General features: G+C 42.0%; 1 protein-coding gene across 1 annotated transcript in view; it reads left to right on the top strand.

Moving 5' to 3' along the window:
- KLF7 (KLF transcription factor 7) overlaps positions 1-15,688 on the top strand; it is an 87,393-nt gene that overhangs the window by 35,135 nt on the left and 36,570 nt on the right. The gene's annotated exons all lie outside the window — the stretch shown is intronic.

Here is a 15,688-nt window from a genome sequence, read left to right as displayed (position 1 = left end):
TGAGCTGCTTTGAGTAGCCTCATAGTGAGATAGGCGGCAAATAAATGTAATAATAACAGCAACAATAATAGCAATAACAATAATAATAATAATTGACATAGGAAGTTTTCATTAGGGAGGTTGTGTTTGACTATTTGAGGAAGTTAAATTACATTCCTTGAGCATAGAAGGCATCTCTGATATAATTCTCTCCTTTTATACAGATTAATGCTCCTAGAGATCCTATCAATGAGGGATGATGGTGTTTATGTCACAGATGCTTTATAATTCTATAGGTTATTTGGTGGAATGCAATTAAGTTTAGAAATGAAAGCCAAATTTTTATTAGTTTTGTTGTTTGTTACCCAGCCAGCCTGTTCAAAGAATTATAATTCACTGTAGATCAAGCCATATTCATCAAAGGGGTCATAATTTTATCACATAAGCGTTTCAGCTGCCCCTACTTTTGCAAAAAAAATTCCCTCACCTATATTTACTCATACTAAAAGATAAAGTATTACTGTTAATTTTACATTATTACTGATTTTACTGATTATTACTGATCATGACTTAGAACCTGGTTAACTTAGGATCAGCCTATTTTCATTTTTTCTGCCACACGGTCCTCTCAATTGAATTTCATCTTGTGGGACTGAGGAAGCATGCCTTCTCCATTGCAGCTCTTGCCCTCTGGAACAGCTCCCAGATGCTTGTACTCCTGGGGTTCTGGAAGGCCCTTTTAAATCCTGGCTCTGTTCCCAGCTCTAGAATTAATATGTTTATGGGGCGCCTGCCACATTTTATTGTTACTGTTATAGCTGTTTTTATTCTAGGCTGTCAGTTTAATTATAAATCAATCAATCAATCAATCAATCAATCAATCAGTCAATCTCCTTTAGTGAATATGTGTGAAACATATTCAACTTCAATCAGTTTTATTTAGGGACAGCTTTGTAGGATATATCACTGTTCGTGCTATTTTCGTGTATCACAGAGAAAGAATGTTTTGATTAAAGTTATCTCAGCTGAACAGATATTTGAAACTAGGTATTGTAATCAAAATGGAATTTTCTTTCAACTGTATTACCTTTACATTATATATTTATCACATTTGAACCAATTTCTGATGTCCACATTGAACATGTAAGATCCTTAAGAAATCCTTAATAAGCACTAAGCACTAAAATACCATCCTATCTAGAAATATCTAGAAATTCAGAATCTTTCTATATGCCTAACATGGTGATAGTTGTGTATTTTGATAGAACAAAGTTTGATTAACTCTAGTTAATCACAGTCAATTAACTATTCGCTTATTTACAATCTGAATATTCACCTGGTCAAAAAACCTATATTCTGTGCTCTTACTTTGACCTGATATATAGTAGCTGTGGTATGAAAAGTTATAGTCTTGCAATTAGCTCCTATCTGTACTAAAACTCTTGTTATGACCTATAACTTGGTAAAACATCAAATCACAGGGCAACAGTTTTTGAATAGAGGTATCTGAAATGGACTAATTTACAAAATATATTCAAAATCCAGGGCCATGACTCCTGAGGGAATGAAATTTCAGGACGTTGTGGCTATTTCAGTGTTATTCAGTACTGCTGGGCTGTGGCTACAGTTATGTGATCTTCATTTTCAGCATTCTGTGACAGTTTCCCAGACAATCTTGCAATTCCTTCTTCCCTCCCGCACCCAGTAGCAGACACATGCCTTCTGGGAAAGGAAGGGAAGGAGGAACAAGGAAGTAGAAGGAAGAGGGAGGAAGGAGCTCCATGCATATTTTCTGGCAATTGTTATTCTGTTTCCCTGTTTAGGTATGGAATATCTCCAAAACAATAACCTAATGGGGCATGAGCTGTCTAGTCTCTTCTCTTTTTTCGCTTCTTGCTAGGATGATAGGACTTCCTGAATGCTATGCTGTTTTTTGCTTCCATCAAAACTGCTGAGTCAGTTTTCCAATTTTTCTATAAAAGACAGCCTTAGATGATAGTGCCAATTGTCCTACCTTTATAAAGGACAATTCCTAGAGATGAATTTCTACCTTATTAAGGATCTGAAGTGATAAAGCTGTGCCTATAGCCATCATGTTTCTTTACTCAAAAATTATAAACTGGCAGGGTGTACTTAAAAGAATTCACTATTGAAATAGATGGAACTAAAAATGGTTGCAAGTATCATAGCCTATTTAAGAGAAGATTGTATGGGGGCGGGGTTGGAAAACTTTAGGGTTATGAACTTTGGATAACTGTTGACTGGCATTCTTTCTCTCTTTATTTTCTTTACCTCTCCAGTTGCCTCTTCTCTACACAGTTTTGTTTTCTCATCTTTCCTTTTCTACTCTTTCCTAATCCGTTTCTGATTATTCAGTGAGTATACTTCTTTGTGGCCAACCGTTTTTGCGCAAAGGCATATGCACATGAACATACATCACATGAAGACATGTTAGGAGTGGAAAGTTTTTGTGATTCCCCCCCCCCCTTCTACTCTTCCTCTGAGAAGAAGGAAATTAAATTAAATTCAAAATTATCTTTCTTGCAGGTAAGTGTAAGAATGAATGTATTTTGCAATACTTAAACCCAATCTCCAAAGACTCTTGGCAACATACAGTATCAAATAGAAACAAAACAAAATAGTAATAATAAATAACTAAATCAGAACAATATAAAAAACAAAAATATGACTTGTCAGTTTAGACATCAAATTATAGTGTACTTTGCAAAAGTTCTGATTTTGGTTTGGCTAAACTGTTGCAAAGCGATTTATTATTTCAAATATTAAAAGAATTGGAAGGATTACTGAATATAATATAGTATAACACAGGAGTCACCAATTAGGCCTACTAAACCCTAGAATTGTAAACAAAATGTTTAAATTACCCAAATTTCACAACTTTTTAAGGTTTCTCATTTATTCCATAATTATCCTGTGAATATTCTGTTTGTTTATTTAAAATGGTTGCTTATATCAGGAAGATATTAATAGATTAAATAGGTTTTTTTACATTTATTCTTAGTGGATTTCAAGGGAGGGTTTGTCTCCATCCAATACTTTCATGTGATACATTTCTGTAATTGTGGTATCTTTGGCCTGGATTGCTCTATGAATGGATTGAGGTATGAGGAGTTTTAAAATGTTTGGATTTGGTGTCAGTATTGGTTCTCTGATTCAAACCTAGTCCAGATCAATTCTCCAGCATGATAGGTGGAGAATCCATGAATGGGTTAACACTGTCTTCCTGCCCAATTAGACTAAGTCAGTCAAACTTGCCATGCCTCTCCTGGGCCAGGACACTTCCCAGTCATGACTTAGTCTGTGCCCAGAATAGATGTGGTAATTTTGGCTCCCAGACTGTTTCACTGTTGCATGTCTGTGGGGAAGGTTTCTCAATTAGATAGCATTCGTTGTAGTTCTTCTCAGGATCGAAGTTCCTTCTCTTTCTCTCAGAAGCCCCAGGCTGTTCTTTCACGGCACTCTAGTTGCAGCCGCCATTTTGAATTCCAGCTTACCAGCAGCTGGCCAAGAGAAGGCTCTTCATCAGAAAGCCTCCGCTGCCTTTTAAGCGGGCCGATAGCACCAGAGGCACGTGAAGACTGTCAGAACTGCCTCTCTCAGAATTAAGGGGGAAGGACAGGTTGCTTCTTTTTTCACTACCAGCAGTAGCAGCCACCATTTTGGGTGCCACGATCACATTGCTTTTACTCTGAAAAGGTGTGTGTAGCCTTCTTTGCTAGCTTCTGAGAAGGGAGGGGTAGATTTCAGCCCCCCCCCAAAAAAAAAACAGACTTCAAAGGGGCTTACCTTGCCTTCCAGCTCAGGGAAGTTGGTCCCTGAGCCTCTGGTCAGTCGCAGGGGTCCTTTTCAGGCTCCTCCTCTCCCTATCATTGCAGAGGGTTCTGAGTTCAGCTCCCTTCTGACTGTAGCACAATCATTGTTTGCCTTGCCCGAAACCTTTCAAAGTAGATGGTCAAGTACAGGAGGCTTTAACTGTAGCTCTAGGCCTCAACCTAGATGTCTCATTGTCCATTCCAACAGAAGAAGTGTGCTGGCCGTGCCCTTCTTGGCCTCGCCGCCACCAACTAGGACTAGTGAGCTGGCTGTTATCACTGAGGTGATCTTGCCGCCACAGTAGACTTGGCCTGTGCTCCAAAGGTGCTTCAACTAGTCTTAAGGTCATCAGGAGCTTTGCAGGTGTGCCAGTTGTCCATTAAGTTGGTCCTGCAGCCATCATTGCCATAGACTACTTATTGATCCCTGGGAGTAGCACACAGCCTCAGATCAGTACTCTGCTCCTCTGTTTGAGATCCCTCTCAGCATTCCACTGAGATATCTCCCAATTGTGATGGCAGACAACACTACACCTCAGGCTTCACACGGTGACCCTACCAGTCCTGCACAATCAAAGCATAAGTCCTCCAAAATGGAGGCTGCTGGAAAGCTCAAGGCCAAAGCCAAGGCCATCTCTGGTAAAAGGTCCTCCAAGGCGGCAGAGAAAGAGGCCAGCAGGAGGCACCAGGTCTTAGAAAGACAGTTTGCCAAGGCCTAGAAACAGGGCATGATGGGCGCTGAACAGGTCTCTTCTCCTCTGGCAGAGGACTCTGTATTTGGGCCACAGCTTGCTCCTCATCTTCCCAGAGGGTCTGGTCTCAGAGGGGGATGATGATGACCAACCTTATCTTCCCAGGGCTGAGCAAGAGGAGATGGTTTCCTTTACCCAGGGACCAGGTATCTGACTGATACCTCCAGTCCCCAGAGCAACGCAGTCCAGGCCCGAGGCCACCTTTACGCCCACAGCAGCCAGTCTTCGGCCCTCAGAGGCGCAGAGAGTGTGGTCGCCGGAGCAGTTTCAGGCTCTGATTTCCCAGGCAGTCGCCCAGGGATTGGCCTTACAAGGTCAACAAAGGTATGCACCCGAATCAGTGGCCTCAATGACACCACCTTATCTCCCCAGTTGGGAGCACCAGAATATTCTGACCCTGTTTTTCCCACCCGGTCTCCTCGCAGTGGAGTATCTTTTTCTGAGTACGACCCGATAGAAATGCCACTCTTGGAGGATGAGGATCTTACTACGGACCCTCCTCCCTTTGATGGTCTATTCAATCCAGCGCTCTTTAAATTTCTGCTTCATAAGGCCAGCGATACTGCTAAGATTGGTCCTGAACAGGTTCCCCATCCTGGTCCGTCCACCAGCCAACACACAAGGCTGGTATTTTCAGAACATGTGGTCACTGGGCGTCACGTCCCCTGTCCCCCTCTCTTCCTCAACGTGGTACAGAAGCAATGGGGAACACCTGGCACTTTTCCCTCTCCAGGGGGGATGGACAAGAAGCTCTTTAATGTTGACCCAGGCTTGTCGGAAGTGCTAGAGGTTCCTTCTGTGGATGAACCTCTGACTCCACTCTTCTCCTCCTCCATGGTGTCTGGTGATATGGCTGAGACCTTGAAGGCAGAGGACAGGAAATCTGAACTTTACTTCCACAGGACCCACCAGGCCTCAGCATGGGCAGTGAGGGCGGCCACATTCACCTCTTTCTTTGCCAGAACCTCCCTTCTCTGGCTCCGCTAACTTCAGACCAGAGTACCCCTGGATGAAGTCCGAATGCACCAGGACTTAGCCAAGTTAGTGGCTCTTGGGAGTACATGGCGGACGCATCTCTACATGCTGCCAGGTTCTCTTCTAGGGCCATAGCCTCCAATGTTACAGCTCGCAGACTCCTGTGGCTCAAAACTTGTGAGCGGATGTTAAATCCAAGTGGTGCTTGGCGGCTGCCCCTTACCGTGCTGGTCAGCTTTTTGGGGAGGCCTTGACACCTTATTTGGTGGAAAACAAGGACAAGCATAAAGTGATGTCTCATCTTCTTAGACGGGCAGATAGACGGCCTACCCCGTACGTCTACAGACAATTTTTCCAGTCAGGGTCAGGATCGGAGTTTGCTCAGCCCTCCCCCTCCCAGGTCTGACCGTCAATTCGACCGACCGGGGACCAGAGACAGACCCAGGTCGCAATTCCAAGCAAAGCAGCCCTTTTGAGGCACAGGGGGGCCGTCCCTTCAGAAAGTCTAAATGACTTCAGGGCAGTCTCCCCAATTGGTGACAGACTGACGTTTGTTCAAAAATGGGAGACCACCACCACAGATGCTTGAGTCCTCAACACTATCAGGAGCAGTCTGTCCCTAGAATTCATATCCGTCCCCCCAGAGCGCTTCATTCCTTGTCCGCTATCAAAAAATGCGGTCAGGAAGGCTCTCATGTCAGAGGATATTCAGCACCTCTTAGAAATAAGGGCCATAGAACCAGTCCCGGATGGGCAGCTAGGAAGGGGGTTCTATTCCATCCTCTTCGTCGTTCCGAAGACATCTGGAGGATGGAGGGCAATACTCAGTCTATAGGGTCTGAACACTCATCTCGCATACAAGAAGTTCAAGATGCAAACACTACAGTCCATCTTGGCCAGCATCAGGAGGGGAGACTTCCTGACGTCCATCGACCTCATGGATGCATACCTCCACATTCCCATCCTTCCCGCCCACCGGAGGTTCCTCAGGTTTTGCTACAAGACTCACCATTACCAGTACAGAGCCTTACTGTTTGGCCTTTCATCGGCCCCAAGAGTGTTTACCAAGATCTTGGCGGTGCTGACCGCGCATTTGAGGTCCGTCCCCGTACGCATCCGGTGCTATCTGGACGACATTCTCATCCAGTCTCTTATTAGTCCAGGCGGCTCAATTGGACCTGGCTTTGTCTATCAAGACTCTCCAGGACCACGGGTTCTTGGTGAACTTTCAAAAGAGCCAGACAGTTCCCTCAACCCGCCTTCTTCATTTGGGCACGGTCATAGACATCGAACTGTGCAGGTTCTATCTCAGGAACGTCAGACAGCATCAGAGCCCTGGTCCTTCAGGTCCAGAGGGAGCGTGTAGTCACCCTGGCCGTTCTTTCCCAACTGTTAGGGAAGTTGGTTTCCTGCATGGGAATAGTCCCATGGGCCAGACTACATTCCAGGGACCTGCAATGGTTTTTGCTCCCGTTTCAGAGACTTGGCACCAGCTCCTCCAACCAAAGGGTAAGGGTTCCATCTCGGACCCTAAACTCCCTCCAGTGGTGGACCTCGCCAGCGGTAGCCAGGGGCTCTCTGTTCCAGGATCACCCTGACTACGGACGCCAGCCTGTTTGGCTGGGGGGCACATCTAGGGTCTCAGTTGGTTCAGGGCCGGTGGTCCTGGTCCGACCTGAAGCACAACATAAATTGGTTGGAGCTCAGAGCCATACATCTGGCCCTATGCCATTTCCACAACAGGGTGGTGAGACAACATGTCCTGATCCTCATGGACAACATAGCGGCAAAAGCCCATGTGAACCGGCAAGGGGGTACCCGTTCCAGGTCCCTTATGGCCGAGGCCCAACTGTTGGGCTTTTTGGCAGAGACCAACCTCTTATCACTCAGGGCCGAGCACATCTCGGGAGAGGCAGATCAGCAGGCAGACTTTCTCAGCAGGTCGACAGTGGATCACTTCGAATGGCGCCTGCATCCCGGTCTCTTTGAGGAGATATCAAAGTCGGTTGGCCGGTACTGGATCTGTTCGCTTCTCCAGAGAATTCCCAGCTTCCGAGGTTTTTCTCCCGGTTCCCCCCTCCGGGGGTAGAGGGGACAGATGCCCTCCGCAGCCCTTGGCCTGGGGGCTTGCTGTATGCCTTTCTGCCTCTCCCTCTGATCCCGGCAGTCATCTGCAAGTTACTGCAAGAGCGGGCAGAGGTGATACTTGTTGCACCTCACTGGCCAAGACGGCCGTGGTTTGCCAACCTCATGAGTCTGTCAATCTCTCTCCCGTGGAGGATTCCTCCAGATCGTGTTTCACTCAGCCAGGGAGCTCTGCATCATCCAGAACCCCAGTGGGTCCAGTTGACCGCCTGGCACTTGAACAGCGGCTCCTGACACATGAGTCTTATTTATCGGAGGTAATTATGATGATTCAGGCCTCCAGATGGCCTACAACAAACAGGATCTATGACTCCACTTGGAAGAGTTTCTGTAGTTGGTGTGCAAAGAACCAGTTAGATCTTTCGGCTATTACTATCCCGAGGATCTTGGACTATTTATTGGAGGGGCTCAACAAGGGCTTGGCGCCCAATACCATCCACCGACAAGTAGCAGCTCTCTCCACCGTATTTACATCGGGCAATTCAGAGGCATTGGCTCAACATCCTATGGTACACTGATTTCTCAAAGGAGCGACCAACAACAAACCTCCAGTGGTTCACCGATATCCCTCTTGAGATTTGTCACAGGTCTTGCAGGCCCTTACCTCTCCTCCATTTGAACCCATCAGGACCTGTACTCTGCAGTCCTTGACAATTAAAGTGGCCTTCTTGATAGCCGTCACATCGGCTAGACACATTTCTGAATTGGCAGCTCTTTCTGTCAGACAGGACTTATGCATTTTTCATGCTGACAGGGTGGTCCTTCGATTGGATCCCTCCTTTATTTCTAAGGTCAATACCTTGTTTCATAGAGTGCAGGAAGTCATTTTGCCAAATTTTTGTCCTCATCCATCTCATGTCTTGGAACGGCAATGGCACACTCTGGACCTCCGCAGGGCTTTACGCCACTATATCAAGTGGACAGTGTCTTTTCACAAGTCAGAAGCCCTCTTTGTTTCCTTTCAACCCTCTACTATGGGGTGGAAGGTTTCTGCCTCCACTATAGGCAGGTGGATCAGGGCTTGTATTGCAGGGGTGTAGCAATCTCATTCCTGTCAGTTCCCAGGTGTATCACTGCTCACTTCACTCATAGTGCTGCAACTTCTGCGGCTTGGGCGACACAGGCATCCATTGAGGACACTTGTAGGGTGGTGACGTGGTCTTCCCCTTTCGTGAGGCATTATAAAATGGATAGGTTTGCCTCCGCAGATGTCTCATTTGGCTGGAGAGTGCTGCAACAGGTAGTGCCACAGGGTGGGACACAGGCCCAGACTGATTCCCTCCCGTAGGGACAGGGCAGGTTTGGTATGTCCCATTCATGGATTCTCCATCTATCATGCTGGAGAAGGGCCATTGTCTTACCTAAACACCTTTTCTCAGCATGATGATGGAGAATCCACATCCACCCCTTAGTGTCCGTCAAGTCCTGTGTCAGGGGTATGGGAGCCAACATGTTGGACTGTCGTCATTTGCTTCGCCTTCGTCGTGACTGGGATGTGTCCTGGCCCAGGAGAGGCATGGCAAGTTTGACTGACTTAGTCTAATTGGGCAGGAAGACAGAGTTAACCCATCTAGACTACCAATGATCAATTGACAGTAGAATGCTGGGCATAATTATTTTTGCAAGGAATTTATGACCAACATCTGGAACCAGAAATGGTTTAAAAGGAGACACATTGAGTCTTTTGCCACAAAATTATACTACTCATTAGGATATACTTGGTATCTCCAAATGAGCTATTATTTCCTCCTGCAGTTCACTTTTGGAGTCTAGATACTGAGTTGGGTGAATTCAGATTATGACCCCAAACAACTGCTCTTATGTTTACCTAGCTTGCTTTTTCCAGTTCATACTGCCTTATCTCTCTAAACAATAATGTTGCTTTATTTATGCAAGCAGACATTTCAACTGGCTCCAAAACCCCAAAAGGAAAAATATTAAAGGGGGTGGGATTTGGAAGTTTTGATGTGTATTGTAAGAGTCCCAAGGCCAAGATTATAGGCATAAAGCAGTCATTTTGTTGGATCCTTTGTCTTTGAACACAGGCTTAGTTTCTTGGAACTGCCCCTTATTCAGTTGTGAACAAGCTTCACAGTGTCAATGGCTGCCAGCCATTTGGCTCTCTTGATTGCTGAGCTGAAGGTCTGAAAAGTTTCTGAGATTTTTGTTTTTCCCATTAGCTGCTTGCAACAAATGAAGAGCTAGATACAGTAATTCAAATGTGAGAAGACAAGGTAGCAAACCTCGATTAGATTTGAGAAAAGCAAGGGTTGACCACTAGTAAGATCGGGACTAATCCTGTTTTGCTGACACTTGTTTTTCCATGCAGGACAGTCTGTGGAAAAAGTGCTTGCATTATCTCAAGGAAAAAGCCACAGAATTTCATAGGCAAAATTGAAAGAGGACACAATTAATCTCTGGAATGACATGCAATAAATGGATGGACAGCATACTGGGGAGACAGAGATGTGTGTGTTAAAGAATACTTGTTTTGCATGTTGAAAGTGGCAGGTTTAACCCAGAACACATCTCCATTTATGGTTGAGGAAAACTCCTCTTTGGAACTCATTTAGTGCACTTCTTTGTAAATGTATTCCACAAGCAATAGCTTCCTATGATTAATGTGATTTTTGTCATATATATAAAACTGAAATTTGTCTGGTAGAGTGAACCCCTTGGTACAGAAAGGAAATTAACTCAGAAAAAGCAAGAAGCTATTTGGTTTTCTTCCCCATAAGCTAAAAGATTTTTAAAAAACTGGTGCTTTTTTATGTAGCATCAAAGTCGTCCTGTTAAAAAGAAATGTGACAAAAGATAGATTCAGATTTTGGCCTAAAGTAAAATGGAGAAGTCATTCGGTACGTGGTAAGATATGTGTGAAAGAGAACTAGGTGCAAGAAAAGGTGAGGTGTGCAATTGGGAGAAAGATTACCTATTTCATAAGTTATGTGAAGAATCTGTTATAAAACATATATTTAATGATGTGAGGAAATAAACTCAGCCTTAACACATTTGCATGGCAAATATTTCTGAAGGAATGACACTTCCACTTCTGGAAAGGGAAACGGGATTTTTTTTTCCAGACCTATCTCAGCAAATGCCAGTGAGTTAAGTGACAGAAGGAGAATTAATTTAGATTGAACAACGGGAGGAGGAAGTGTATAAATTTGTCATTATCCAAGATTGGAAGCAGATGCTTTAAAGGAAAAAAATTATATTAGAAATTAAATTTGACTTTTTTGTGGAAGTATTAGTCTGGCTCCAATCTTAATGTAATCATTAAGCAAAAACTTGTAGGGAGCAAATTTTTTATTGCAGAATTTGATAGAAAGGAAATCCAGATTAGGGCAAAGGCTTCTGTTATTCAGAATCAGCAACTTGTAGTAGGAAATTGAAGAGACTGATATAATAACTATGAGAAATTTCCTGTTAGAACAATTAATCAGTGGAACGGGTTGCTTCCAGACAATGTGGGCACTCCAACACTAGAGGTTTCTAAGAAGAGGACAACCATTTGTCTGAAATGAAATAGGATTTCCTGCTTTGGGAGGGGGGAGTTATTCTGCTATTCTGTTAATAGTAGTGGGCTCTCCCTTTGACCATCTGGAAAAAGTGCTCGTCTTCAGAGGGAAGATGGAGGACAGTGAAGAAAGCAGTGAGGACTCTCATGCAACTATGGAAAATCCTACAGAAGTGTTTGGGTGATACCAGTAAAAATGTGGAAATTCACAAAATCTCTAACAGGATAATGGTCTAAAGCTCTTCAGTTGAAGATGAGAATTGAAGGAAATTGCGTTAAGTGATAATATGTGGAGTTATTCAACAGTTTTAACTTGGCTTTTTACTATCTAAATTAAAAGCATGTTTCTTAAGCACATTTTCTAATGTTAAAAGAGTAGTTCTTTTTCAGTTTTATTCACGCAAAGTAAAATGCCATTTTGCCTCATGAAAGAAGAAGGTATATTTCTTCTCAATTCTACTTTCTAAGAGCAGTAATGAGGTGAGAAAAATCTAATTGACTACAGTAGTATCAAAGTAAGGGCTCCAATATATTAGATCTAGTGCTGAATTATTCCCTGAAACCCATATTGTCCTTTAAAGCTGTAAACACAGTTTTGAATGCTAAACAAATCAAGAATTGATACAAGGTCTTTATACTTTAAAATGTAGCTAAGTGATGATGAGGTACGATTGTCTTGATTGTATCTTTAAAAATATAGAGTTTTATACTAGCACATAATGTATGTTTCAATGCCAAGACCATGTTATCTGTCTCCCTAATATGTGGGAATGTTGTGCATTGGTTTCAGCCATATGAATGCTACTGTACCACTGCTGAAGTAAACAGCATTAGACAAGGTGAAACATAATCTCATCAAGAATGTTAGGCAAATAAATAAGGATTTTGGACCTGATATAATGCATTCATGTGACTGAAATCAGTCCATGGCAAGTGGCAGTCTGTGTCAAGATCAAGAGGCTCAAGGGTGAACCATCTAATGCAGGCATGTCAAACTCACGATGTCACATGACATTGCGCAACGTATCACGACTTTTTCCCCATTGCCGGCAATGGGGTGGGCGTATTTTCAGGACGACGTGTCCGGCCTGTGGGCTGGCAGTGTGACATGCCTGATCTAATGCATGCATGTCCAGCATTTGGCTTGCCTGGACTGCACTGAGTGAAGAGGAATTCTCTTGGCCCACCTACGAAATGTATAATACAATGTATACAAATCATGTAATAATGTTAAAAGATTACAATTTTGTGGCACCACATGGACATGCCCGATCTAATACATGGATAAGATGCATACAAATGTCACATTCTATACTGTAGGACATACTGTAGAGCCAGTTCTCCATATTGCTGATGCTTTCAGTTTAGCAGTAGTTAGGGTATTTCTGTTTTTTTGTTATCCAGAGAAACAGTAATAGGATTTTATTTTTGATTAATAGCATCTTTTTTTAGATGCAAATGTACAAAATATTAATGTTTTCTTTTTTGCTTAGCAGAATTAGAAAATTAACCCTTTCTACATACACAAATGAAATGCAATGATGCTACTGTAAATCTAAGAAAATCTTACTGAACTCAAATTGTGATATTCTCATACTCCTCAGAGGGTTTTGCAGTTTGTTACCATGTCATACATATGGAGTTCTTAATGCTAAGTGAAATGGAAGCTAAATACTCCAAGGATTTTTAAAAGTTTCCTGATCTTTCCTGGGACAAAAAATAAGAGTCATTGAGTCAAAAGGGGGACAAGTAATGGTTTCAATGCTGGTGGGGGAGGAATGTGAGGAGAGAGTGTGGCAGGCAGACTTGTGCATCCTGTTGCTAGGAAACATCAGCATTAAATACAGTGTGCTAATTGGCTAGCTTGTCAGTGCCTGGGTACCAGCCTGGGCCTGCTACACAGCTGTTTCTGCCGCCTGGTTGCTAAGCAACTACATCCTCTACCCCCTCTTTCCCTCCCTCCCTTTGCTTCTGGCACCTAATTGTCTACTTTTGCTGCTGGTGTTGCTGCTGGGTACCAGTCTGGGCCTGCCGCTCTGCTGTTCTCCCTAGGGGTCAGAGATGGAAGTGGGGGTGGTAGAGGATATGTCAGCAATTAATGGAGCAGGAGTGCACATTGTACAGAAGGCTGGCACCTGTGTCCCCTAAGCAATTCCCCCCCCTCAAAAATCCTTCTGTTCTAAGCATACATCAGGTGCCTCCAGCTTCAGTTTTTGCTAAGCCCATAAGGATACATTTTAAAATTATATTGGAATTGAGAAACCTTTGTTCCTTTAAATGAGGACTTGCAGAGACAATTGAAGGATAATATTCTTTTCTCAGGACACTTTCTGTCACTTGTCTTCATGTTTTTATTCATTGATTTCTGCCTGCCTGCTTGGCAGGGATGGGGGAGAAAATAATGTTTTAAAACACAGCTCTGTGAAAAACCATTGAAAGTACAACTAATTGGACTATTAAGATAGGCTAAAAAAAAAGAAAAACAAGGTGCTAATGCAGATGAAAAGCAAACCAAGGTCATCTTGACAATGCTTTTCCTCAGGATGTATATTCCTACACAGATCCTGTATCCTCAATGTTCAAAATAGTGAAGAGTATCATAACCGTTGTGAGATGTGACCATTGGATTAATGGCAATTCAAGCCATGAGAATTTCCCATTGCAATCGGACATTCTAACAGAACTGTTGAAATGCTATTCTGATTAAGTAGCAAAGGAGATTGTTGTTACTGTAACTCATCAGATATTTTTTTAAAAAAAGTAATTTGTCAGTCAGCCCAAATAGAAAAATAGAAAGAGGTATATCTTTTGATGTGAATATCTAAATGTGCATTCAAACTCCAGTGACACTGCATTTGAGGTAGCATAATGTGATAGAAAAAAATCGGTCTGACTTTTAATTGCTTGTTTACAACATGCAAATTAGAGCTTGAGGCTGGGTGAAAATTGACATATGTATTGAAGTTAGTCATCTCCTTGTGTAGATTCTGCTTGTCTATTCCTCAAAAGCTTTCAAAGGACAAAAGAAACTGCTTTAAATTTATTTTATCATTTGAGTGTCAGATTCTGAATTATTTTCTTACTTAGGTGCCTATGACAATGCATTTTTTTCCTTGGAACAAAAATATAAAAGACAATAGAAAACAAAGTAAATGAATTCTTTTTTGTATCAATAAAGAACAATTCATTTTTAAAATAATAAACTAAGCAATAATGCTAAAATTCTCTTGCAGTTAGAAAATAAGAGTTGTGCAATAAATCATTACTTTGCATCTGTTATTTTATTAAGACATCCCAGGATTTTTTATTGAAATGAACTGAAGGTACATCTAGAAAGGAAAGGTTCTTAAAATAAAACTGAAATAGATTTCTTAAATTAATTTCTGTATAATTGATTCAATAATCATATTTTCCCATGCTGAGGCTCTGTTTCTGATTTTTAAGTGTGGGACATATTCATCAGTTGTGCCTTTCCTCTCTCTCCCCCTACATCCAGTCAGAAAGCAACGGATTCAGGTATCTTTTATCTAAGAAAGCACATTATACATTTAGAAGAGAAAAGATTTCTTTGAGGAGAGGATTGCATTATAAGTCATTATGTCAATAAAACATGTATTTATTTCCATTTCCAGGGCCTGCCATTAGAGTTGATGTTTGAAAATAAAACTGTGAATTCAGAGGTTTCTGGCTATCTAATATATTTCTATCAATATACCTTAGATGGTGGGAAAAGCATAAAAGTTAACAATATATATCATTATATATTAGGGTATGCCAAGTTGGGGAAAAAAACTTCAAAAAAATTCAAGCAAGTTACGTAAATAACTTATAATTTGTTATATTTTGGAAGGAAGTTTTGCTTTTTAACTGCAGTGATAACATGTTTTTGCTAAGCAGTGATAACCTCGATTTGAACATATGAATCTGCTGTACTTATATTCAACCCAGCAGTTAATTAGAATTCTACCAAAATGCGACCAAATTTGTGCAAAAGATTACTGAGCTAGGAAGCTTGTAGCTTTGTTTATGTGACTGTTTCTTTGCAGGAATCAGTAGGTGTGCAAACAGAGAATGAGTTGGACTTACATAGAGGTAGTCCATGACTTACATCTATTTGTTTAGTGTCCATTTGAAGTTACAACAGAGAAAAAGGTGACTTATAACCATTTTTCACAGTTTTTTTATTGAAAAGTTTTAGAATACATTTTAAAAACATAAACTCCATCCCTCCCCCTCCCTCCCAACTTACCCTCCCTCCCCCTCCCCCCCAACTTCCCAGAGCTGAATACAGGGTATTAACCTTTACAAACTAAAGCTAGAATATGCTAACTAACTAAAAAAAACACATTAAATTCTATCGCACTTTAACTCCCCTTAAACATAACTAAATAACTAACTAATAATGAATACCTAATGATACATCATATAAAACTAATACTTATTCATATGCTAAATGAAACTTTTTAGTCCCATATTTATTCTGA

The sequence above is a fragment of the Vipera berus genome (genome assembly GCF_964194415.1).
Source record: "Vipera berus genome assembly, chromosome: 1".
NCBI classification, from domain to species: domain Eukaryota; kingdom Metazoa; phylum Chordata; class Lepidosauria; order Squamata; family Viperidae; genus Vipera; species Vipera berus.
Note: the sequence above shows the minus strand (reverse complement) of the source record. Positions and strands in the feature narration are given on the sequence as shown.